General features: G+C 35.4%; 1 long non-coding RNA gene across 1 annotated transcript in view; it reads left to right on the top strand.

The window, feature by feature from the left end:
• The first annotated feature begins 1,059 nt into the window (after nucleotides 1-1,059).
• The window catches only part of LOC144376876 (uncharacterized), a 40,770-nt gene continuing 14,708 nt past the window's right edge, over nucleotides 1,060-27,121 (top strand). The window contains exon 1 of the long non-coding RNA XR_013437247.1: nucleotides 1,060-1,131. This is a non-coding gene — a long non-coding RNA (uncharacterized LOC144376876). The remainder of the gene's footprint in view (nucleotides 1,132-27,121) is intronic.

Genomic DNA, 27,121 nt, shown 5'->3' with positions numbered 1-27,121 from the left:
TAAAGGATACATATAGGAAAAAAAGAACTTAAATTAGCACTATTTGCTGACAATATGATTTTATACCTAGAAGACCCAAAAATCTCCAACAGAAAAATTCTAGAACTAAATTCAGCAAAGTAGCAGAATATAAAATCAACACCCATAAATCAAAGGCATTTCTGTATATCAGTGATGAAGCATGTGAGAGGGAAATGAGGAAAAGGACCCCATTTACAATAGCCTCAAAAAAATAAAATACTTGGGAATTAATGGAAGAGGTGAAAGATGTACACAATAAAAACTACAGAACCCTAAAAAAGAAATCAAAGAAGATCTTAGAAGATGGAAAGTTCTACCTTGCTCTTGAATAGGCATACTATAGGGACAGAGCCACATCAATATTTATAGAAGCACAATTAACAATAGCTAAACTGTGGAACCAACCTAGATGCCCTTCAGTACATGAATGGATAAAAAATGTGGCCTATATATACAATGGAATATTACTCAGCAATAAAAGAGAATAAAATCATGACATTTGCAGGTAAATGAATGATGTTGGAGAAGATAATGCTAAGTGAAATTAGCCAATCCAAAAAAAAATGGCAAATGTTTTCTCTGATATAAAGTGGCTGATTCATAGTGGGGTAGGGAGAGGGAGCATAGGAAGAAAAGATGAAATCTAGATAGAACAGGGGTGTGGGAAGGGAAGGGATGAAGCAGGGGGTTAGCAAGGATGATAGAATGTGATGAAGATCATTATCCAAAGTACATGTATGAAGACACAAAGTAGTGTGAACACACTTTATATACAACCAGATATATGATAAATTGTGCTGTATATGTGTACTAAGAAATGTTATGCATTCTGCTGTCATTTATTTTAAAAAATCAATAATTTTTTAAAAACAATTTGTACTTAATAGACATATATAGAATATTCCATCCATTAACAAGCAAATATACTTTCTTCTCAGCAGCACATGAATTCTTTTTTTAAGAGAGAGAGAGAGAGAGAGAGAGAGAGAGAGAGAGAGAGAGAGAGAGAATTTTTAACATTTTTTTTTTTTTTTTTTTAGTTCTCGGCGGACACAACATCTTTGTTTGTATGTGGTGCTGAGGATCAAACCCGGGCAGCACAAATGCCAGGTGAGCATGCTACTGCTTGAGCCACATCCCCAGCCCCCACATGAATTCTTTTCCAAAATAGACCATATGTTATGCCACAAAGCAACTCTTAGCAAATACAAAAAAAATAGAGATAATAATATGCATTCTATCAGAGCATAATGGAATGAATTAGAAATCACTGATTAAAGTAAAAGGAGAAGCTACCCCAATACCTGGAAACTAAACAATATGCTATTGAATGACACATGGATAACAGAAGACCTCAGGGAGGAGATAAAAATAAATGACAACTTCTATACAACTTATCAAAATCTCTGGGATACTAGGAAGGCAGTGCTAAGAGAAAAGTTCATTGCATTAAGCTCACTCATTAAAAGAAGAAAAATTGAACAAATAAATGACCTAACATTTAATCTCAAAACCCTGGAAAAAGAAGAATAAAACAACACCAAAAGTAGTAGAAGACAGAAAGGGCAGAAATCAAAACAAAAGAAACAATTCAAAAAATTGACAAACCCAAAAGCTGATTCTTTGAAAAACTAAATAAAATTGACAAACACTTAGCCACCCTAACAAAAAGAAGGTGGGATAAAACTCAAATTACTGAAATTTGTGATGAAAAAGGATATATCACAGAAGACATTATTAAAATACAGAAGGCAATTAGAATGCATCTTGAAAATTTATACTCCAGGAAAATAGAAAACCCCAAAGACACAGACAAATTTCTAGAGGCATATGATTAACCCAAACTGAGTCAGGAGGACATACAATATTTAAACAGATAAATTTCAAACAACGAAATAGAAGATGCCATCAAAAGCCTACCAACCAAGAAAATCCCAGGACCAGACGAATTCACAGCTGAGTTCTACAAGATCTACAAATAAGAATTAATACCAATACTTCTCAAATTATTCCATGAAATAGAGAAGGAAAAAATAGGAAAAAAAGAATTCAAACCATCATTATTTACTGATGACATGATTGATTCTAGACTTAGAATATCCCCTCCCCCCCAAAAAAAAAAATCTCCACTGGAAAACTTCTAGAATGAATTAATGAATTCATCAAAGTAGCAGGATATAAAATCAATACCAATAAATTAAATGCATTTCTATACATCATTGATAAATCCTTTGAAAGAGAAATTAGGAAAACTAACCCATTCATATAGCCTCAAAAAAATAAAATAAAATATCTGGGAGTCAAATTAATGAAAGAGGTGGAAGACATCTACAATGAAAACTACAGAACATTAAAAAAAGACTTGGAAACATACCTTAGAAGATGGAAGAATTTCCCATGCTCTTCGAGAGGCAAAATTATTATTTTCAAAATGGCCATACTAACCCAAAGCACTATACATATTCAATGTGATTCCAATTAAAATCAAAGCATAATTCTTTATAGAAATAGAAAAAGCAATCATGAAATTCATTTGGAAAAAGAAGAGACCCAGAATAGCCAAAGTAATATAAATAGCCAAAGTAATCCTTAGTAAGAAGAGTGAAGGATCACTCTGGTATTGGCATCACAATACCAGACCTTAAACTATACTACAAAGCTATAGTAACAAAGACAACATGGTATTGGCACCAAAAAAGACTTGTAGAATAATGATACAGAACAGAAGACACAGAGACAAACCCACATAAATACAGTTATCTCACAGTAGACAAAGGTGCCAAAAACATACATTGGAGAAAAGATAGCCTCTTCAACAAATAGTGCTGGGAAAAACAGAAATCCATATTCAGCAAAATGAAATTAAGCCCCTATCTCTTACCACGCACAAAACTCAAAGTGATCAAGGACCTAGGAATTAGCACAGAGACCCAGAGCCTAATAGAAAAAAGTAGGCCCAAATCTTCATCACGTCCAATTAGACTTCGACTTCCTTAACAAGACTCCTAAAACACAAGAAATAAAATCAAGAATTAATAAATGGGCTAGACTCAAACTAGAAAGCTTCTTCTCAGCAAAAGAAACAATCAGTGAGGTGAAGAGATAGCCTACATTTTTGTCACATGTATGTCAGAGAGATCACTAATCTCCAGAATATATATAAAGAACTTTAAAAAAGTAACACCAAAAAAAAGAAACCAAACAACCCAATCAATAAATGGGCTAAGGAGCTGAACAGACACTTCTCAGAAGAAGCTATACATTCAATCAACAAATATATTTTAAAAATGTCTGACACATGTAGTAATTAGAGAAATGCAAATCAAAACTACTCAAAGACTTCATCTTATGTCAGTCAGAATGGCAGTTATCAAGAATTCAGACAACAATAAATGTTGGCGAGGATGTTGGAGGAAAGGCACACTCATACATTTGCTGGTGGGACTTCAAATTGATATAACCAATCTGGAAAGCAGTATGGAGATTACTTAGAAAACTTGGAATGGAACCACAATTTGTCCCAGCCATCCTACTCCTCAGTTTATATCCAAAGGACTTAAAATCAGCATGCTATAGTAATGCAGCCACATCAATGTTTATAGCAGTTCAATTCACAATAGCTAAATTGTGGAAGCAACCTAGATGCCCTTCAATAGATGAATGTATAAAGAAACTGTGGTATATATATACAATAGAGTATTACTCACCATTAAAAGAGAACAAAAAAAATGGCATTTGCAGATAAATGGATGGAGTTGGAGAATATCATGCTAAGTGAAATAAACCAATCCACCCAAACCAAAAGCCAAATGTTCTCTTTAATAAGTGGATGCTGATGCATAATGGGGTGGGAGCTTGAGAAAAGTGGGGGAACTTTGGACAAAGGGGAGGGAAAATGGGGGCAGGAAAGATGGTGGAATGAGATGGACTCATAAGATGCAATGCTATGTTGTGTACAACCAGAGAAATGAAAAGTTGTGCTGCAATTGTGTACAATGAATCAAAATGCATTCTGCTGTCATATATGCATAATTAAAATAAATTTATTAATTAATTAAAAAGAAAAAAAACTGAGGCGACAACTTCAAACATCCTTACATGTTAGAGCTGAAATTTGAAGTCCTATCATACTTTATTCTCATTCTGTGATGGAAGACACTTATTAAGCAGGTTAAAATAGTTATTTTCATTTTTTAAAATTTCAACAATATTTTTTTCAGGTATGTTGTGCATCTCCAATTTAGTCAATCCCCAAACACACTGGGATCACTCCATTCTTTCAGCCCACTGAAAGATTCCTTTATTTAGGTCATTTATATTTTTCTATAAATTTATATTTTTTGAAAGAGACCTATTCTTAAAACTATGATAATCTATAATATTTATTTATTTACTTGGTACCAGAGATTGAATTCAAGCGTGGTTAGCCACTGAGCCACATTCACAGTCCTTTTAATTTTTTAATATTTTAAATTTTGAGATAGGCTCTTGCTTAGTTGCTCAAGGCCTGAATAAGTTGTTGAGGCTGGATTTGGACTTTTGATTCTCCTGCTTTAACCTCTCAAACTTCTGGGATTATAGGGGTAAAATACCTCACCCAGAAATTTATAACATTTATTATGTAAAGATATTCCGAATATTTCTAAGCATATTTGACCATGTGATTGTATCTTTACAATCTCTCTAAATAAATAAACATCATGTAATTATTTCTTTATCTAATATATTTATGACCCCCTAGTACAATAGATTTCTGATTAATTCTCCAAAACTGTGGGGTTTGCCCATAATATCATGGTTTGAAAGGATCAAACAGATATTCCAGGCTTCAAGACAATCTTTGTATTCTTTTTATTTCTGAATCTCATTTTTTTTAATTAGACACATGAAATTTTACCCTCTCTAGCCACACAAAATGAATGAGTATGCTATTTGTAAAATATTTAAAGTTATCTGGAATGCATATAATATCAAATAAAGTGAAACATTATTACTGTGTTACATAAAATCTCATCACCTAGCAAATTTTAAGTTGCCAAGAAACCTAATATGAGAGTCAGTGGAAAAACATGGTTACCCACAACTATATCATACATTATATGTTTTATTCTGTGCATAAGAAACATCTGGAATAAATAAACCAGAATGGACCAATGAGTTTGAGGTGTAAGAACAAACTCAAGAGGAAACAGTTTCTATATAAATTGTAAGGTGAGGAAAAGAGAAACAAAAGCCAAGAAGAAACTAATTCTCCAGCCAAGATCCATAAGTCTTGCCAGAGTGTGGAGGATGAAGGGAGACTGAAGTGGGCCAACGTCACCCATAGTTACTTCCTCACACCCTCACTCCCAGACACAGTTTAAAAGGCCCACACACTTCTTGTTGGCAACAGCCAAGATTCTTAATCCATTTGCACACACTAGTAACTGTTCCAAATTTACATTTCCATGTAAAACTACAGAATGGGCACAGTATGTGTGTTTCGACTACACTACACCTGGCTTTTTTGAAAATTTAGCTCTCTCCACAGCCCAGCCCCTGTTTGATATTTGGGTTGTTCTGGTTGGGAGCTTGGGGTCTCTGCAAGTGTGTTTGAAGTGTATGCATCCAGTCCATGGGAAAAAAGAAAAGAAGGTCTGTGGCCTGTAAGTGGCCTGTAAGTGGCCTGCATTTAGCCTCTGCACAGGACAAAATGTACTACATTCCTTGGCCCAGAGAGTTCCATCACAGCTCTTCTCCCCATATGTTTGCCTTTACTATCCTGAAAGATAAGGCAGTGTGGAATAATGCCAGGTGATTATAGGCCACACATAGTGATTATGGAATTGTTAAACTGTAAGACCCTCAGGGGGCTGAATCCAGAGGGCTACAGTTGGTGAAAGGAAATAACAGGGAGTTATGGCTTCTGCAAATGGATATGGGGATAGGAGAGAGTCAAGTTGCTCATGTGGATTCAGGAAGGCATCAACTTGCCAAAAGCAAGAGGGACTGAAGAAAACCCCACAACAGCATTTAAATAGAAAAGGGGAATAGAAAGCATAAATCTGAAGATGCAGAAGGAAAATCCAATCCACAGCAACTCAGTTTCTCTTACTATACTTTCACAACACAGATTACTTCTTATACCAAGCAAGCAATCATTTCTGCAGTGGCCACCATGCGGATATCCTTTTCCTTAATTCAATTCTGACACTGTCTACCAGGAAATTGTGTCAGATGCCACAGGTTGAGTACTGAGTCCCAAGATTGCAACCCCTCCCATTTCAGATGCCAGTCAAGAGCCTGGTTAGTTTATTTTTGTTTCTGACTGACCAGTCATCAATTTGGATTCCTACAACACCTTCCTCATGTTTGACTCATTTGCTCAAGTAGCTCATAGTTTTGAGGGAATCTCTAACTTATGGTTTATTATAAAGGCTATTACAAAGGGCATGTATGAAGAGCTACATGACACAAGGTATGTGGGAAGGGACACAAAGCATCTCTGCTCCCTCCAGGTGCACCACTTCTCAGGAATATTTGGAAGTTCTCTGAACCCTGTTCCTTGGGTTTTTATGGAAACTTCAATTGAATCCTGGACAACAATGTTGAAATCTGATTGGACTAAAAGGATCTGATCTAATACTAATAGTCTGAGTGGTGAAATTCATCAAGCCCCATCTACTCAAATTCTTCAACATTACAAATCCTTGCAGTTATGGGTCTGGTTGATTTCTAACATTGGGGTGTTAGCATCCACTATTAGATAAAAATATCAGAGATTTTCCTTATTTTCAACTCCAATGGGTGGAGAGGGAAGATTAGAGCTTATATGACCTGCCTTGGGGCAGACAAATTCTGGTTTTCATGCTATGACTTGGAGAGAGGCTTATAAGATCAGAACTGTATATGACTTATATATACACATATGTGTATATGTCTCTCCTAAGACATTTATATCTATATATATGTCTATATAACTGTCTATAATCTATCTGTATCTATTTTATATATATATATATATACACACACACCATAATATGTCAGAGGCAGACAGATAAAAAAGTTGAGATACCTGATGTCATGATGTTGGTCAATCACTTTAAATTATTCAACAATGAATGAAATATGAATGTATTTATTAGGAGTTTTCACTTCTTCTTACAATGGTTAGAACTGTCATCTGTTCTGTTAAAAACTCACATACAGTGGTCAGGCAGTATTATACAAGAACAGCCACACTTCAGAGGACTCTACACTATGAGCTTCATCTATCTTTATATTTTATGAAACCCTGAAGCGAGTGGCTAATTAGCATACTTAATGTCAGAAATGAATTTTCATTGGTGCATTTAGAGGCTTGTTAATCAACATAATAGATATTAAAAATGGGTTCTCAGTTGTGAAATTAGTAAAATTCAAGATATGTAGATCAATTAAAGTATTTTAGAAACACACTCAATACTTCCATAAAGTGAGAAATTAGAAACTATGAGATCTGTCACTTATACCCTTTGAAGTGGCACTCATTCTAAACTGCTAAATGGACTCCAGTCCACTGTTTGGGTGAGAGAATTTCTTAGTGACTGATGACAATTTATAAAGGTAGTAAAATCTGCCTCTTAAATATTTTAGTATCTGGTTCTGACAAATCACTCATATATAAAAAAATGTATAGAACCTTTTTTTCATCTAAAAAGACAGGGAGGTGGGTCTTCATCAAACATAGATAACATTGAATGAACTCTTTTATGTCTACCTCTTAGTACAGGCTTAATTAATTACATCAATACAAATATAGATTTTGCCTTGAGACTTGCTTTTATTACAACTGGTAACAAAATTTGCTTAAACAGAACAGAAAACATCCACATTAAAGTGTTCAGCTTTTGTACAAAACAGAACCTCTGATTTATGCAGAATTGAATTGGTTTACATCGGTTTGGAACAGTTTACAGTAATGTACTGGAGAGGAGTAAATATGTTCTGTCCCAGTTTTTCAGTATTCTGTGCAGTGTTAGAGACATACTGTTCTGTAACACTCTCTGTGCTTACTGGGAGTTGAGCCCTGATGGCCTAACAATACTGTTGTAAGTTTTAAATAACTGTCATGTTGTTATTCCTGTTTTAGAGAGTAATAAGTCAGAGGTCAAAAAGTGAAGGAGCTTGCCCAAATCTAACACATAAGGAGGAATAGAGCAAGTAGTTTATTCCAAATGTTTCACTTTTGAACACTGTGTTCTTTTCTCTAAGTCATGGTTCTATATCTTACGACACAGAATGTAGAAAACAATTTCCTATAAACAACATAGCCAAAAGAAAATTTCTGCAAGAAAAAAGACACACAAATCCCTTAATCTCAAGTGCCTGAAAAGTGTCTACTATTTTTTAGGGATCATAATAAAATCCTCTTTACAAACTCTAGATGTTCCTTGATGTTAAGTTAAATGTTTGCTAAGCACCAGAGTTCATTCTACAGAGTGGGTTCAACCATTCTCAGCTAATCCTTTTTGTTGTTATTATAAAATCTCAAATGGAAAAAAAAAACTTTTCAGGTACTGTTAAGAGAAGACATGTGAACAGGATGGAGCTGCCTGAAAATTATAGTCAAGATCATTTTTCCCAGAGTTGATAAGAGGCACTTTCCAGCAAATGCTGACTTGTGAAGCTTTATTTTGAATAGAGTGTACTACACTGCACCATCAAGTCACTTTTAACTAGGAATTGCTTTCTTTTTTAAAAAAAAGTCACAGATTTATATATACAGGCTGAATAAATGCACACACTTATACCCCACATGCATACACACCAATACACTGGACACATTGACTGTGTCAACTTAACTACATGCAGCCCTTATTAAATGTCTGCTTTCAATCCTGTGAACAGCAAGATTCACAGTCACTTCCATGAAATAATCATTTCATCAAGATTGGATAAATAGTAAAGCTTTTTACTCTCTCTGACTGTACCCATTGCCTTTCTTTCTGGGATTCCTTGTCCTCCTTCTTTACAAAAGTCCCTTCCATAGCATCCTGAGAGCAGAATGCAGTGCTCTTATGAAAGCAGAATAAGAACTTGGAGGTACTCACTGAGAATGCTAGAGCTGGACCTGAGAGCTCTGTGAATGCTGATGACAGAGCAGACCACTTCAAACAGATAAAACTGCATTAGTGCTTTTAAATTTGTCCTTGGGAATATGCTCATCTGAAACAATGATTGCAGAGACAAATCAGATGAATGCTGCTTTCAGAACTAAATGAATGCTCTAAGAGAACAGCACTGAGAGGAATACATTTGAAGCGTCTGGAGAGTAATTTTATGGAAAACAAATTGGGTGCCTAGTTTATTTGGAAAAAAAAAAGTTGGGAGTAGAAAAGGAAAAAAAAAAGAGGAAATTATTTTAAAGGCTATTTGTACATGCCACAACTATTGTGCCTACCCAATATGTTTTATGCATGAGTTTGATATCTGACAGAGAAATATTGATCATAGGCATTCCATATAAAGGATGTATTCCCAAATTGAAAATCTCTATCTAATAAGCCTACACAATTCAAATGTTTTTCTCATTTTTTATATACCTAACATGTGCAAGGCTTACATGATTCCAACACTAAAGGAATATTAAAATTGAAAATTCAGACAAAAAATAATAAAAAATTAGAATGTTTACACTAAATTTATATATTTTATACAACGACCCTCTGAATGTCATTTCTGTACCATGGATTATACTTTCCCATGCAGGTAGAGCCTGGCTGGATGATTATTTAGATGCTTAGAGAACTGTCTCCATATCACCACTGAGGCTCAGGCCCCAAGGATATAAAGATTATTTCATCCTGGTGTGACCTGGAATGGGGACATGAATTAAGGATGATTCATGGCTGAAGAGTGAGACTGAATCATGAGTGATGACAATTTTCCCTTTAAGTTCTCTTCAAAGGAAAGAAGGGTCTTGTACTGGATTTTCAGGAAAGTGAGATACTTGTCTATTGAACAGTTCAATTATTTCCAGATTATAGAACCCATAGAGTTTTAAATGAGGTTTGATATTCAAAAGCAAACAATATGAAACTTTCTTAAGAATCCTTAATTTTACTCTTTGGTACAATATTACTTTACTCCCAAAGTATTTAGGTAGCTACAGCAAACAAAGGCAGGAAACACCTTTCACAAATTGTGGGTTGTGACTGCACAGGAGCCCAAGAGCCAAGGACAAAAAGCCGACTTATGGGTTTTTGGCTTAATATCATCCAAAAGATGAGCATTTCATTACTCCTCAGGCAGTAGGTAGAAAGAGTTTGCAAAGCTGCTGCTTTTTGAGGTGACTTGTTCAAAATTTTGTTTCCCTTAATGGTATGCAACCATTAAATAAAAAGCAGTATCAGACGCTAAATCTTTCATCCCAAATGGGTGTTCCCATGTTAATGTTGTCATGCTAATTTTTTTGAGAGAGTGAGATAAAGTTTGGGACCTCCTGATTGACAAAGTATGTTACTCAATATTTCAGATAATTATTAAAAAGTCAGTCCTACAAGCACTAGGAAGAAGCACACACACACAGCCAGGTACTCATGCATAATGACATTTCAATCAATAATAGACCAAATATGAGAGCAGCCCCATAAGATTTTAATGGAGTTGAAAATTTCCTATCACCAAGTGACACTGTAGCCATCATAACATTGGAGTACAATGTATCCCCCAATGTGTTTCTGCTGATGCTGGTGTAAACAAACTTAAGGTGCTGACAGACATGTGAAAGTATAACACATACAATTGTGTAGTATAAATACTTGAAAATAGGTGATGTGTTCTTGACCTATGTGTATACTAAACTTTTATTCTTATTTTAGAGTATGTACTCTTATTTTATTTCTATGTATAAAAAATTGCTGGGAAGTATTGTGCTGTGTTATACAACCAACAGCTTCATATAGCTGTGTTTCCCATGTTTCCTGTTTGCATCAAAAGGCCCTGCTAAGTGGTTGACCTGTAACTCTCTAGGTTTGTGTAAATGCACTCCATGAAGTTGGCAAAACGACAGAATTACCTAACATCAGAACACTTCCTGATTGTTAAGCAGTGCATGAATAAGTAATTAAAATGTCTTTGATAACAATCCACACTATGAAAAGTCAATATAAGCTCCTCAACTCTTCTTCCTCCCCCTGGAGTTCTTGGAGTCTCGCCACTTGTCCCTGGAAGTTAATTCCTATGCATGTACTGCAGCCCATTCTGCTGTCTGGTCAGTAATTGGTATTTAGTCTGTGTCACTCTTTCAACCTCAGATGAGAGATCAACAGAGAATACTCTGTTGACATCAGTCTAGCTCTTCTTACCCCCTCACCCCCCAGGCAGTGCTGTGTTCTTACTGGATTACCAAAAGCAAAGCCACTTGCACTGATATTTTATTATGGACTTTTCTCTGTGATTATGAGGGAACATTCCCTGGGATTATATCAAAGAATATTGTGCTGGTCTCCCTCATCATTAAAGCCCAAAGTGTTGTGTCTCACAACTGGAATCATCTCTAGGTCCAAGCAAGTGCCTGGATTCTACTCCATCTGCTCAGTTCTCTGCCACTCATGTGGTGCTTTCTATGGAAGGTTGTGGCATTGCTTTGTGCCCTCTTTACAAAGACCAAGCAGGGGTTCACTTTGGTCTTCAAAAATTCCCACTAGGAACTTACCACACTCTCATTCATTTGGGTCAAATAGAAATAATGTTGTCTTTTGGTTGCCAAAGGATACAGATGACTGATGATTCAGCTTTGATAACCAGTGATGTAGACCCCCATGATGACTAGTAGACACTGTTAAAAATTTCTGATTAATAGCAGAATGAGGTAGTTTTTTTTTTCCTACTAGTTCTGAGTTGTTTAATGCTGAAAAATTAAGAGCATTTACAGGAATTAAAGCTTTCATATATATGTTTAACAATCTTTATGTCAATACTTTACATAGGACATTATGTACTTAACTTTTATGTAATTTTATTTTTATCAGGAATAATTAAAGATGAATCTAATAAAGAAAATATCTAGAAGTAAAAAATTTAAATGCCATTTAGCCATTTATATTTTGATATTACATTTAATTAATTGATGCATTAGGTAGCTATTTCCAAATGTGTAGATAGATGAGGTGAACTAACAATTAAATATGTAGGTTTCTGAGCACCAGTAACAGGCAGGAACTTTAAGGACACTATTAAATTAGCTCTTCCTGAAGCTGCCTGCTGTTCTGCCTAAAATGAATATGTAATAATAAATTGTGCCCAAAACGGTATGTTGATTTCTTCAGGGAAAATGATTTTTATTATTAACTGACTCAGGACCATTTCCAAGATGTCTTTGTAACTCCCACAAGGACCAGCTTAATACAAAGTAGGCAAATGCAAGATATTGAAGTTGATTTTCCTTTATTAGATCCATATACAGCTCAAGAAAATTAAGGCTGACTTTTATAATGTGTCACATTAAATTTGAAGGATAAACTCTCAGGCTAGGTAACTTATAGCATTATTACTAAAATAGTATTTGGAATATAAACATAATAATACACTGATACTGTAAGAAGAAATGTAGATTATTTTCTTCATTTCAATTACTATAATAAAATTTTTAATCTCTTATATCATCAATAGGCAACTGTAGCCTAATTCATTGTATTGCTTTTCTATAGTGATTGGGTGAATCAGGTCACTGACAACTCCCCTGTCTGCACTGTGCCAAGTAAATATTAAGAGCAATGGTAAAGAGATCAAAGGCAACATAATATTAATAATATACACAGTGAACATATAAAGGGCAATATTTTCTTTGTAACCAATTAACATTTTTTTATAAGTGCTTTGCACTAAAATTAGAAAGAAATCTCTGTTCTAGCACATTTGTTTTACTTTATATAGGTGGAATTGTTTATTCATCTGCGTTTCATGCAATTCTGTTAGCATGCTTCTTATGGAAAATGGATAAATGATGATAAATAAATACAAGTAATATTTATAAACTATTAGAAAAGATATAAAGTTTTTGTTGTTGTTTTTAGGGTTTCTATTTGGTTGCTTTGTGCGACTATAAACTAGTCTAGCTTCTAGTGCCCAGTCACTAATCAACTACTAATCTAAGTGTCACTTTGAAGGTATTTTTAAGATGTCAAAATCTAAAATCAGTTGACTTTAAGGTTACTGTTGACAACATCTTTGGTTTTCATCCAATTGAATAAAGGTCTCAAGAGAAAAATATGAGGTTTTCCTCAGAAGAAAAATTCTACTTTAAGACCACTATAGCAATTCCAGTCTGAGTTTCCAGCTTGCCAGCCTGGCCTATAAATTTAAGACTTGCCAGCTCACAGTTGTCTGAGCCAAAGTCTTTAAAATAAATATCTTTAGATTTATTTAGGATCAATAGGAAAGGTGTGTGTGTGTGTGTGTGTGTGTGTGTGTGTGTGTGTGTGTGCTCGTGCGCACCCACGCACAGGCGTCCTATTGATTCTGTTTCTCTGGAGGACTCTGCTTGACACAGTTTGCTAGAATTCATTTTTCCTCCACTGGGTGTGCACTGTTCACACCAGTATTCCAAGATAGGAGGAGTACCTATAGCAATGCATATAGTGTGAGGTTAATAGCAATGACTGACATTTATTGATTCATTATGCATGGCTTTATACTTCTAGGTATACTATAGAATAGCATCTATTCCTTACTCTTTCATACCTTGTTTTTCACTTCACAGGATATCTTTCAAAGCCTGCCATCTTCCAGGTATTACTTGAGGAAGGGATATAACACTGTAAGATGATGCTTAGAAATAAGTATCATTAAAACTTATTTTACAAATGAGAAAACTGAGTCTGAGAAAGATAAGGGAATTTGCTCAAAATAACACAGTAGCTGAAGTGACAGAGTAGGCATATCAAGCCTCTCTACCCTACTCTGCGACCCACCCCATCCCATTATTTGAGGAAGGAAGCCCTAATAGTAAATTTACCATTGAAAAAGAGGCACAAAATTATATTTCAAAAAACATAGTTATACATACCAGGAAACTGAAACCCAGAGAGATCTATGATTTGGTTGAGTCAGGGACTTTTTAGTGTTCCTCAGAAACCTAGAGCCTCAGAATTCTTTGACTGTCCTTTAAGAATTCATGTCAAGGGGCTGGAGTTGTGGCTCAGTGGCAGAGTGCTTGCCTGGCGTGGGTGAGGCCCTTGGTTTGATCTTCAGCACCAAATATAAATAAATAAATAAAGTAAAAAATCCATTAACAACTAAAGTATATTTTTTTAAAAAAGAGTTCATATCAAGTGGATTTGAGAGGAGTTTAAAGCAACCAAAATATTGTCCATCAACCTCTCATTCTCCTCCTCATGTACTTAATTAAAACAAACTTTCTTCTTTTTAAATTAAATGTAATGTGAGAAACACAAAGAAATTATATACATACATGCATATTAATAACCATTAGCATATACATCGTATATTATGTTGGTGACCTAAATAGAGAGAGATGATACACAAGTTATATTTATATATTTTCAGACATAGAGTTCTGGGTAAGTATTAAAGGAGTTTGGTGTATAGTTTTTGGGAAAGCTCTGTAAATAGGTTTTACTAATTTCTAAAAATTTAAAACATGTGAGGACACCTGCTGAAAATTTTCTTTTTTAATGAAAATCCTTATTGTTAGAGTGAAGGGGCCATTTAAGAATGTAGAGTGGAAAACACATAAAATCAGTTATTTGGCTACATTTGATTATAGCTGTACCTAAAAGCATATGGTATCTATGTGAATATATAACTTCAAGTTCAAATAAATATTAGAAAGATGCAAACTGCTGTGGACCAGGGCAAAGCAGAGAGCATAGTTTTATATGTAAATGACCTAGCCAGATTACTGCATCCCTGAGCAGCAAGGCCCAGGTTCTGTAACCCCTAAGACAATACTCTTCACATCAGGACACAAAAGTCTTAGGTATTTTTCTCACCTGAGCAAAGCCACAGTGAGAATGGTAATGAATTTATTACTACCAATGTAAATGGTTCTCAAAATCTCTCTCTCTCTCTCTCTCTCTCTCTCTCTCTCTCTCTCTCTCTCTCACACACACACACACACACACACACACACACACACACACACACTAACATCCTATAGTACTTCCATAAAGAATAACAAAATTCAGAACTTTAAGAGAGGGGTCCTCTTTTACTAAATTATTCATATAATTCCCTTGATTTTCTCCTTATTGACAGTTTGTCTTGAAAATTCAATTAACTGTCAGTTTCTTAACTCCCTTCTGTTCCCTCCTTCTATTTGATAGTCTTGTGAAAATCCAATCTTTTCAAAATAATAAATTTGATAGTCCTCTGAGGTTCCTTGTCATTTGCAACAGTATTTTTCTTTGTCAATTATTATCAACTTTGGGCCCTGTTTATCTATTTTGAGCACAGCAGGGCATGTCCTTAGCTCAGTTAACCTAGGCTAGGGACAAGTAGATAAGACACAGCAGTGCCGATGCTGAGTAGCCAATTTCCTTCCCCTGTTCTGTTTGTCATCCTTATAGAATTGTACAGTGGTATACCCTCTTAGATCTATTTGTTGTTGAGAATTCTAGTTGCCCAAGTGTTTAATGCACCATTACCATAGAGTGGATTCCAAAGATTTATAACATTGTTTACTACTTTCCCATCTCATCTAATAATTGAAGGGATACAATTTCTCATTGAAAACAAGTGCACAATACTAGTAGAATTATTTGTTTCCCAGGTAACAACTATTCACTCTTGATCAGCTTCACACATGGTTTTCCTTTAGAAAATGATAGGTTTTAGTGGATAGAACAGTAAACACAATGCACATGGCATCAGTCTCAGGAAGAGTATATGGCAGCTGCAGGAAATGAACTTTACAATGATTTTCTAATTATTTATTTACAGAGGAAGGGCGCCATGCAATTTATATGGAATATTTTTTTCTCTGTATCATTAACATTAATTGGCCTGAATCACTGCCAATAGCTTTACTTATGACCACACTCTGACATGATGGTGTTCATTTCTTGTATTATTTTATTTCCTTGTTTTTTGACAAAAGCAGGAAATAAAAATTGTTTCCAGTTACCTGGATGTACATTGTAATCAGAGCTGTTGGGACTTTTTATTTGTTTGTTTTTGTTTTTAGGTATAAAATGTATTTCTTCCATTTGTCTCCTTAAACTTTGAATAATTCAAGCATTCATCTCTGGGATATGTATGATAGACGTTGGTAAATTATCCAGAACCCCTGGTGTGTTTCATTATAACTTTAATACTGCATTTGTAAGACCAGCATTAGTCCATAATGACTTGCTTGCTACTACTGTCCCTGCAGACTATCTTGCCTTCTTGGATATATAATTCAATATCTGTAAGAGAAACCTGAGTTACAATTAACAATGATCATGGTAAAAGTTAGAAAGAAGGAGAAAGTACTAAGATAATATACCCATATGGCAAGGGAGGGTGGTCAATTAAAATAATCATTATAATCTAAGCAGTGTAGTGTTTCTTATAACTCTCCTAAAATAACAATAACAGAAACAACAAAATATGGGATGTTTCTATAAATTAAACATGGTTTGTGTCCCCTGATGGTCCATTGCGATTGAAGTCTTGGCACAGTTTTGGCACCTTTGGGAAGTTACGGTAGAACCTCTAGGAGATGGGATTTAGGGGTAGGGCATTAGGCACTTGGGAGTATTACTCCTAATGGGACTGTAGGATGCTAGTCTCTCTGCTTCCTAATCCAAGACCACTCACCCTGACCCACATTCCCATCATGGCCATCTGTTATTTACCATGGCATCCTCACCAGAAATGAAAAGAATGGGTGCTGTGCCCTTGAACCTCCATTACTGTAAGCTGAATAAAACTTTTCCCTTCATAAAGTTAGTGGCCTCAGGTATTTCCCTATAATCACAAAAAGCTTTCTAACACAAATATCCACAAGCTTTGTTGCATCTTGCACTTCACTCATATTGCAGAATAAAAGCATTCATCTTAATTATTTTTATTTAAAAGTTATGGTCTCAGTTATTGAAATTACTGATGAGTAGGATATTATTTGGTTTCTTTTTTTAATCTATGAAAATCAGTTTAAGTCAAATTAATAGTGCTTGAAAGAAAATTCCAAGTGGTCAAAGAAACCCCATATGTTTCTTTCCAGAAACCCAAAGAGACAATCAACCTCTGTCTTCTGTGAAAGCACTTATATTCTAAATTAAGCTTCCCAAAGAATTCAGGAGTGAGTCATTTAGTCTCATAGCAGTCCAGAGGTAAGGATTCATAATTTCCACTTCAAGAAGTTGTTCTATCAGGAACAAAATGAGCAAATTTGAGGAATGCTTCAATTTCAAACTGAAATCCAGGAAATGCAATCGAGCAGGGCTTCTTGAGCCAAAGGCTTAGTCACCATAAATACAACTCACTGGAATCCCCCACAGCCATGGACCAATCTTCTGGAATGGGACAGAGAACAGTTCAGAGTGGGGAGGATTTGTAATGCCTCTATTCAAGGAAACCTGATTCAGCATTGGATGAAGCCAAGGTTGGGCAACTAGGGCCATGAGTATTGTATGAGTATGTTATTTATGGCAGCATTTTATAGTAATAGCACTATTAAAAGAAAACATGAATGCAGCTAAAATGAAAGGAGAAAGCTGTTAAAGGCAAAATAAACTGTGACAGCTGAAACAGGTGATTTTTTTTTTTTTTTTTTGCAGAGGTCAATACTCTGATGTCTCTTAACGAAGTGTTTTTAATTGCCATGTCCTACCCCTCCCCCTTTGTTTTAACATTAGTTAGGCTTCTTTCCTTTCCACAGAGCCAGAACTTTGTCTTGCTCCCAAATCTGAGCAAGCACTAAAATGTGGCACACGCCCCAACTTTGAACAAACATTATTCATTCCAAGCATCAGCTGACCAAAAGAAACGTTTATGTCAGACCTCCTCTGTCCTGCTGTTGGCTGTTCCTTGCCCCAATTTCTTGCTTGATTTCCTTTTAAAAGTTTCTGCTAGCCTTGATCATCCTCCCTGTAAAACAAAAGCTTTATTTTTCATTTTATTTTTAAGATATGTGTAAACCCTGAGATTGGAACATTTTTCTTACTGCAATAGTCTTCTTAAAGGAAGTCCTTAGTCTGAGCTTATTGTTAGTTAATATCCTCAAGGTGAGAAATTGGCTCTTTGGATTAGAAAACTTCCAGCTGAATATCTCTGACTTGCTCTTAATATCCATACCCCTACCATTTCCCCTGGTTTTCTAATGTTGGAGACTGAATTCTCTTCTCTCTTTCAGGGTTAATCATTCTTTTTTGTGTGTATTATTGGTTTCTTTTGACTGTTTTGGCTATCTTGAGTAATTATATACTTTTTGTAAAAATATCCAAATATTGGGGGAATCACATCTTCTTCTCTGGGGTCTTATTGTCCCCTGGGTTGACAAGATGTGGGCACTGAGAACTTGTTAGAGACGTTTGAAGGGAGGCAAGGTATTTCATTGAAAAGAGTTTGGAGGCAGCAGATACTGTTCTACAATCCATCCTCTGAATATTCAACCTGTAGGGCTTTAATATAGTTACTTAATTCCTCTAAATGGCCATTAAAATTGAAATAAGAATCTCCACGTTTTAAGGGTTTTATGCAGATTATTTGAGGAAAATTGGTGTCATACCTATCATGATGCCTATACTAAGAGCTACTCAAGCACCAATGGTTGTGTTTAAGTACTTAAATCCTCTTGACTCATTGTCTTAATGAGGCAGTCCCCTCATGTCCCTGCTCCTGCCTTATTTATGCCCTGTCTGAAGCAAGTTCCTTGAAAACATTGTTTTAATCCATTTTCTGTTGCTATAACAGAATACCAGAGACTGGATAATTTGTAAAGCATAGAGTTTATTTTGGCTGTATATTCTAGAGGCTAGGAAGTCCAAAAGCATTGTACCAGAATCTGCTCATCTTCTAATGAGGGCCTCATGTTTCAGCTTACTGCAGAAAGTGGTAGGACAAGTGGGTGCATGTGGAAGAGACAAAACATGAGCTGCAAACATTTTTCTAACAACCCACTTTTGCTATAATGAATAGTCCTAAGGAGTAGAGAACTCCCGAGAACCAGAAAGGCATTAAGTCATTTATGAGGTCAGAGCCTCCCATTAGGTCCCATACTGCCACAGTAAGGACCCAGACAAACTTTGAGGAATCTACACTCAAACCATATCAGATATATCTATTTTTCAGTCCCATGGCCTGAATTAGGGGAGTTATCTAGAGAATGTTTTTTGAATGAAGTTGTATTCCTGTTTATAACCTAAAGCCAGAGATTGAAAGCTCATCTTTCTCAATATCAGATGAGATTTCTTGAAGTTTCCTTGGTTTGCTCGAAGAGGTATCACCGATATGTTATGAGGAAGTCACATGAGATATCTTCCCAAGTCCAATTTGAGTCTGAAAGATTCTCTATTACTTAAGGAAAAATGTACTGATTTGTGGTAATGTTCTACATTATGTTAGTCCCAGGAATACTTAGCATCTACACAATGGTTTGTGTTATGTGATGCCAAACAACCAGATGAAAAAGTGAGAGATGCTGTCATGGATCCAGATATTTTATATACGTGGTGCCAAACATCTGGGTGTTTAGAAACACTGACTGAATCTTTCACTTTTCACCTGGTTTTTTGGCATTGTATAGACAGAGCAAATGGCAAGCAGACATCTTGGCAATGCATACACTGAGACATATGGATGTGGGTGGTGGTGTCTTAGCATTCAAGCTGCTTGCCACAGAAGGAAAAGTTCACAATGGCATTTTGATCAAAATGATATATTCTTCCATTAAAGAGGCTTTTTCTACAAGAAAGGTTTTTAGCCTGTTTGGGATTATGACAACTCTTTGGCTTCCTGTGGTAGATCCTTGTAGTCTCCATTGCTGGGTCTGCTAGGGCTCTGCCTGAGATGCTGAGACTCAGGAGGAACTCCATAACTCACTGTGCACACTGAGTCAGTTTTGCTGAGTGACTTGTTCTTACCTTGTTTCCCATGTGTTTTGGCCCTGTGTTTTGGCCTTCATTTTACTCTAATTAAATCTCTGTAATTTTTTCATTAACTGTATAAACCAGTGTCTGCCTCATGACTCAGTTTTTAGTGATTGGGCTCCTGCTTCGTTTTATCCTCCTGAAATTCTATGAAGAGTTCTTTTGGCCTCTGGGTTATCTCTCCCCTTATATCTCTCTCTGTAATTTCACCACTTATGTCCCTGCCAGTCATCTCAGGCATTTAATATTGTGTTAGTCAGCACAAGGTAAATACTTCTCCTCTGATAAGCAACTGCACAATTTCTGTGGGTGAAAAAAAAAACCAAAATTTTCTCATTCACTGTATTTATTGTGAACATAGGAAATTCTCCAAGATAAATACTATAGTATTAGTTACTATTTCATTTGCAGGGTTTCTGGCTTACCCTCAGGTTGTAGATCCTTGGAAGAGGGGTTGCTCTCAGTCTAACAACAAAAATTAGACAGACTTCAAAAATCATAACCTACTGGAAAGCTGATGTTGCCTGCACAAATTACTCCAAATCTGAGAAGAAATCGTACTTATAGGAAGAGTAATGTGAGTACATGCTAAGCTGGGGTAGAAACAACCAGAAACTGCTAAGAAGAGTTCAGTTTCTGTTAAAGTTTTAATGTGTCCCTCAAGTTCATGTGCTGGGAACTTGATCCCCAGTGCAACAGTGTTAATCACTTTAAGGAGGTGATTAAATCACACTGGTTTTGCCCTACTGATTTGATTAATGTCATTTTTGCAAGTGTGGGTCATGATTGTGAAAGTGGGTTTGGTATAAAAGCATGTATATTCTCCCATTGCTCTCTTGCAGTCTCGCCCCTCTGTCTGATGTCATGGGACATTTAGTATGTGGGTCCTCTCCAGATATGGATCCTGTGAACTTGAACTTTCCAGTATTCCACAAACCATGAGAAATGAATATATGCTCCTTATAAATCACCTAGTCCCAAGTATTCCATTATGGCAACATAAAATAGGCTGAAACAACCATAATAGTTGACAAGTTGATAAAAGTTGTATGTAGGCTGGTGGGGTCTGTGCAGAAACTCTCAGGGAATATAGAAGATGGAGGAGTCTGCTTCCTGCTCTTCTTCCACAAAAACTGCTGAAAACTCATAATAACGATGAAGAAGAGATATAAAGCATCTCTGGTGATGCAGACAGGGGAAAGAGAACAGTGGCTATATTAGAAGGACAAGAAACTCTGCCCAGACCCTTCTCCTCCATCTCCACTATGGAACAAAAATCCTTTTTATATGGCAGGCAGGAAAAAATGTAGTGCTGCCCTTGGGAGACTGGTCAAAACTTATTGCAACTATGGTAGGAAGGAGGAAAACTCTGCTGGGATCAAGGCAGGATTATGATTTAAGCCCATAAGTAAAGATAGAAGATAGGTATTAGAACTAAAAAGGTCTCACCCTCTCAGCATGTGAAGAGACATTCTCTGAGAAGAGGTAAGAGAAGACTTAAGAAAACACAACAGAGCACTTAATACATTGGAAAAACAGCCTTGTGTCGTAAACACAAGGTGTCCATATAGGGAACCCCATGTTGTGCTGAAGTTAAGCAGAGCCACAACAAATCTCAAATCCCATTCAACTCTTAATCAGATTAATTCAATCTCCCTGATGAAAATACCTAGCAGAAGAAAAGGCTTTTTACTTTTTCTAGTTATTGGACGCTTTACTATAACTTGCTAGTTTTTTCAACCCTAACATACATCTGTAAGCAGACTACTTTTAAGCATCTGGGATTGATTCTACTTATTGCAAGAATCTAAATGATGCATATACAGTTGACCCTTTGTATTCTTGAGTTCCACGTCTGTGGATTGAACCAACCAGAGACTGACAATATTCAGGAAAAAATAGTGTTTCTATATTGAACATGCATATTTTTCCTTGTTATTATTCCATAAATAATACAACTATTTACATGACTTTACATATTATTAGGCATTATAAGAAATCTAGGAATGATTTAAAATACATGGAAGGATGCACATAGGTTATATGCAAATATCATGCCATTTTACATAATGAACTTAAGCATCCAGGGAAATTGGTATTGGTGGTGGTGGTGGGGGGTGCTTCCTAGAATCAGTTCCCCTCAGATACCAGGAGATGAGTTTATATGCAATGATAAACAATTTTGTTGCTTGTATTCTTTTCAAGGTTTATAATTTTTTATTCTGAGCTCATCTTCAGTGGGTACTTTCAGAGGGCATCTCAAATTACCTATATAGAATCCTTAATAGTGAGAGTCTGCTACTGTGTCTTCCTGTTGCTAACTTTGTCAGTTGAACTCTTTGTACAGTTATTTTGTTACACTTTAGTTTCCAGAACACATTATATTCTGTTTTTGCTCTAGCATATGCACATGTTATTTGATCTTTCCCTTTTTTCTCCACTTAGTGAATTTCAACTAATGTTTAAGATTTCAAGCATCAGTTCCTTCAAGAAAGTTCTATAACCTTTTCCCCAAATCCATGGGCTCCCATATGGGCAGACTACACCTGTCTTTTCATGATATTTTCACACTATGCTGTAGTGTTCTATTTTCTGCTATGTATCTCACATAACAATTCAATATTCATACAAATATCGGTATGTCTACCTTTTCTACTACCTATCTCCATTGCCTACCTTAATGCTTGGTACAAAATAAATCTTGGGCTGGGGATATGACTCAAGCAGTAGCGCGCTCCTCTGGCATGTGCGGGGCGCTGGGTTCAATCCTCAGCACCACATACAAATAAAATAAAGATGTTGTGTCTTCTGAAAACTAAAAAATAAATATTAAAAATTCTCTCTCTCTCTCTCTCTCTCTCTCTCTCTCTCTCTCTCTCACACACACACACACACACACACACACAAATAAATAAATAAATCTTAATAATTACTGAGTAAATAATTTTAGGTGATAAAAATGTTGAAGAGATCAGAGATAGAAGGTGAGGAGCCCTTTCAACTTAGCAATATGGCGAGAATCAAATTCTTCATAAATTACTTTTTTGTAGTTATATTTTAAAGTAGCATTTTGCTAAGTCTTTTAGTAACATTCTGATAGTGGTTGTTAACAGGACTGAATGATTATTTGATAGTATATGTTTACCACTAAATTTGCCCAAGAACTTATTGATCAAGCAGAAGTTACCAAAGCTAAGTTTCATAAAAGTCAATTTTACTGGTTATTAAAATAAGCAGTTCCTCTTTATGTAAAAACTATTGCCGCTTTATACTATAAATATTATTACTGTAATGTTAATTACATCCTCTTGCTATTAACATTATCATCACCACAAAAGTTAAAAATATTTTGTGCTTTGGTGCTGGGGCTTTGAAAAGTATTCTTTTTTGATTTTTCTCATAAAACTTAATTTCTCTCTACTAGTAGATGCTATTATTGCTATTTTACAGAGTATGATGCTGAAGCTTAGCTCGTTCACATAGCTTACACAATGTCATACATCCAGCAAATGATAAAAAAATCAAATCACAGATAATTTGACACCAGAGGTCTTCAATGAGTTATTAGAGATGAATTATAGACAATTCTGAAAATATAATTAAAATAAGACTTAATTTTTCATCATGATAAACCCACTATGGATATTTTGACATATTTCAAACTGGTTTGTAAATGCATGTGTATACATATTTACTTGTATGTGGAAAGATCATGTATTGTTTATCCACCTTTTCAATTGAATTTGTATCCCCATTTTTCTGCTTTCTTCATATGGAAAGTATTTTTAACATCCCTGATGATTGCATGCCAACCAAGGATATGAATGTACTATTGTTTTAAAAACAAAATAAGTTGATATCATTTTAGCTAAAGTAACTAATAACATTTTAAACTTTTATTTAAAAACAGATATACAAAACTAAATGAATTTTAAAATCCCAGTTTTTTAAAGGGATGGGAAAGATGGATGCTTTTCATATTTTATATTGAGCATGAATATAATGACTCCATATCATAATGTCATCTTTTAAAACTTGCATTTCCTTCAGAATTGTGCCTTAGAAAAGCCTTGGTATCTTTTCCTGGTGTATGGCATTCTTTCACTGTCCTGTGTTGGACACTTCCTATTTACTAGGAGGAAGTCATTTTGTCATATTTTCTATGATGTCAAAGTCATCATAGTAGTCCTACTGTACCAGTGTTTCAAGCATTTTGTGAATACCTAGAGTATTTTGCTCTCAGATTCCTGGGAATATAACTTATTTATATATAATATGTATAATATGTGAAAGTAATTTTGCTCTTACACTTACAGAAAAATTTTATATAAATCTAAGAGAAAAACTAGTAATGAGATTTTACATATATATTCATTTATATATTATATATTTACATATATATTATATGTAAAATATACATATATATTCTTTAGGTAGATAGATGCATTTTACTTAGTACTTGTTCACTTTTGGGATTCTCTTATCAATATTATCTGTTTTAAATGTTCAGCTTTTATATGAAGATGCCTACCTCTATTTAAATAACCTTATATGGTATTAATTTTATGAAGTACATAGAATTTTAGCTAAAATAATAATATTATTATTATAAACTATTACAGACTTATAGGCTATGCTTTAGTTCTACTAGCTTTTACTTCCTCTAACTTTTTTCCAAGAGAATCAGTAGTCTAAAGCCAGCACAATTAATTGGGAAGCATCTGTTCTGTGTTAATTATGTGCAGTTTAATGAAAGTCCAAATTGATCTGGTCCTTCTCCATCACTCAATTTTTTTTTCCATTTACCTCTTCAGTGTGCAGAATTTGGAGACATTTGAAACCCGATTTGTAATTGAGCAATTGACATTAGGTAATGTGGAGTCCCCAGGGAGCTTTAAAGAGGATTTAAGTCATAATTGACCATCTGAAGGGTTGGGGTGAGACACTTCATCCCAAAGAAGCTGACAACATTAGGAATGCTTATGTGGTATTATCTGTAATTCCAATTCCAAATCCATCTGGATTTTTTAGGAAAATCACATATAAAATGTGTTCGTTTTCAATAAATGTCATATCTCATTTCTTGACTTATAGACAGAAGATTTTTCTGAGGCATGGTTAGCTAGCCTATCTATTTCCCATGCTAGATCAACATTGTTTCCTCAGATTCCAGCCATAGAAATATCTGAGAGGTATTTCTGAATTATTAGGAATTTATAGGAAGAATTAATGTGTGCCACAATATGTTTAAAGACTTTCTTTTTACCCCTCAGTCTCCACAAGGAAACAGTGGTTTGAAATTAGAAGTCTCCATGCACAGTGCCCTACTCTCCCAGCAACCTGCCCACAACATAATTTCTGGACAATGCTGCCTGATCAAGTGTCAAGTTGGCTCACTAAGCTTTGGGAAATGAGGAACACTTGCCCTCGTCCCCCCACACACAGGGGTGGGTTGACATAAGAGAGAATCAAATGTTCACTTACAACAATGATGAGTATTTAATTATATAGAAATGGGGGAATAACACAGGGAGTGGATGAATAAAATTATTCCAGGAAGGAAGAAGTGTCCATGTAAAGCCAGGAGATGAGAGGAACATGATGTTATTGAGGAACTGAATGAGGATCTGTCACTATAATGCTACACAAAGAAGGTGAAGATGGAGCCAAATACAGCCATGTCCCCTGTTAAGGGTCATCCAATGGCCTATGTAGGAGAAGAACCTGATGAGATTTTTGTTTTAGCAAGATCACTCTGACTGGTATACACAGAATGGTTTGAAGGAGGGAAAAATCAGAATTTCTACCACTAGCCTTATTGAAAAATAACAGGTGATTTTATCAAGGACATTCAAATTAAGATGAGACATAGCACCATATGCATAGGAACTCTAGTTTTCTGATCATCTTTACAAATTTAACACTTGCCTCTAAGACATGTCTAGTCCTAAAGGAATATATATAATCAATGTTAAAAGTTTCCTATTTATGGATATTTCCAGGGAATTATATCTTTCTTTATCTGGAAATCATAGTGTCAATGAAATAATAGAGGGATAGTTTCAGTTTCTTTTGAGAAAAGAATAGAATTACTTTGTTCCTCTTCTCTCTACTTACTAGTGGCAATCATGACTTTTGACATGAAAATGTCCAGTTCCGGTACCCTAGGCCTCAGGATTTCCACACAAATTTAAGGTAAATCTTATCAATTTGGAATGATATTATAAAACCAAAACCATATTATTTTTGAAAATTCCTCCCTTGGAAGAAATGAGAAAAATGTTATCAAAAAAAGAACATTTTGAGATGAATAACCTGAACCACTATGACCCTTCAGTGGGATCAAATACATCAATCATTTCTCCAATGTTAATTCTGTGACAGATTGAATTGGATAATCATTTAAGGAATTGTAACTGAATCATTAGCCCACAGGAAATCAGAGGCTTTAAAACAGAAGGAGAAAGGTATGCAGAAAACTGAAGTTATCTGGACCATCATGAAGGACTTTCAGCCCATAGCCAATAAGAACATGTTTCCAAAGAGAAAGAAATGGGCAGTTAGGCCAGGCACAATGGAACACTACTGTAACAACGGCAGCTCAGGAGGGCAAGACAGGAGCTTCAAGAGTTCAAAGCCAGCCTCAGCAATGACAAGGTGCTAAGCAACTCAGTGAGATCCTGACTCTAAATAAAATACAAACTAGGACTAGGGATGTGGCTCAGTGGCCAAGTTCAATTTCTAGTAACCCAAAAAAAAAAAAAAAAGAAAGAAAGAAAAGAAAAGGGCAGTTAGTTGTCCTCTAAATTGTCTGGCAATCTACACTTAGGCCAGACTTAGGTTAAAATAGAATCAGAGACCTGCACTCTATGAATTAATCTATTTCTCAGCATTTACAGGTACTATTGAATTGCACTTTTAATTTAAAAGTATTCTTTCTTAACTGCATTTTCCATGCTTTGGGCAAGATAGACAGGGTCTCAGATCACCCCTAGAAAGTGAATTTGGAGAAAGTCATAGTTAAACCAAAAAATAGAGACAAA

This window comes from Ictidomys tridecemlineatus, chromosome 4 (assembly GCF_052094955.1).
Source record: "Ictidomys tridecemlineatus isolate mIctTri1 chromosome 4, mIctTri1.hap1, whole genome shotgun sequence".
In the NCBI taxonomy this organism is placed as follows: Eukaryota; Metazoa; Chordata; class Mammalia; order Rodentia; family Sciuridae; genus Ictidomys; species Ictidomys tridecemlineatus.
Note: the sequence above shows the minus strand (reverse complement) of the source record. Positions and strands in the feature narration are given on the sequence as shown.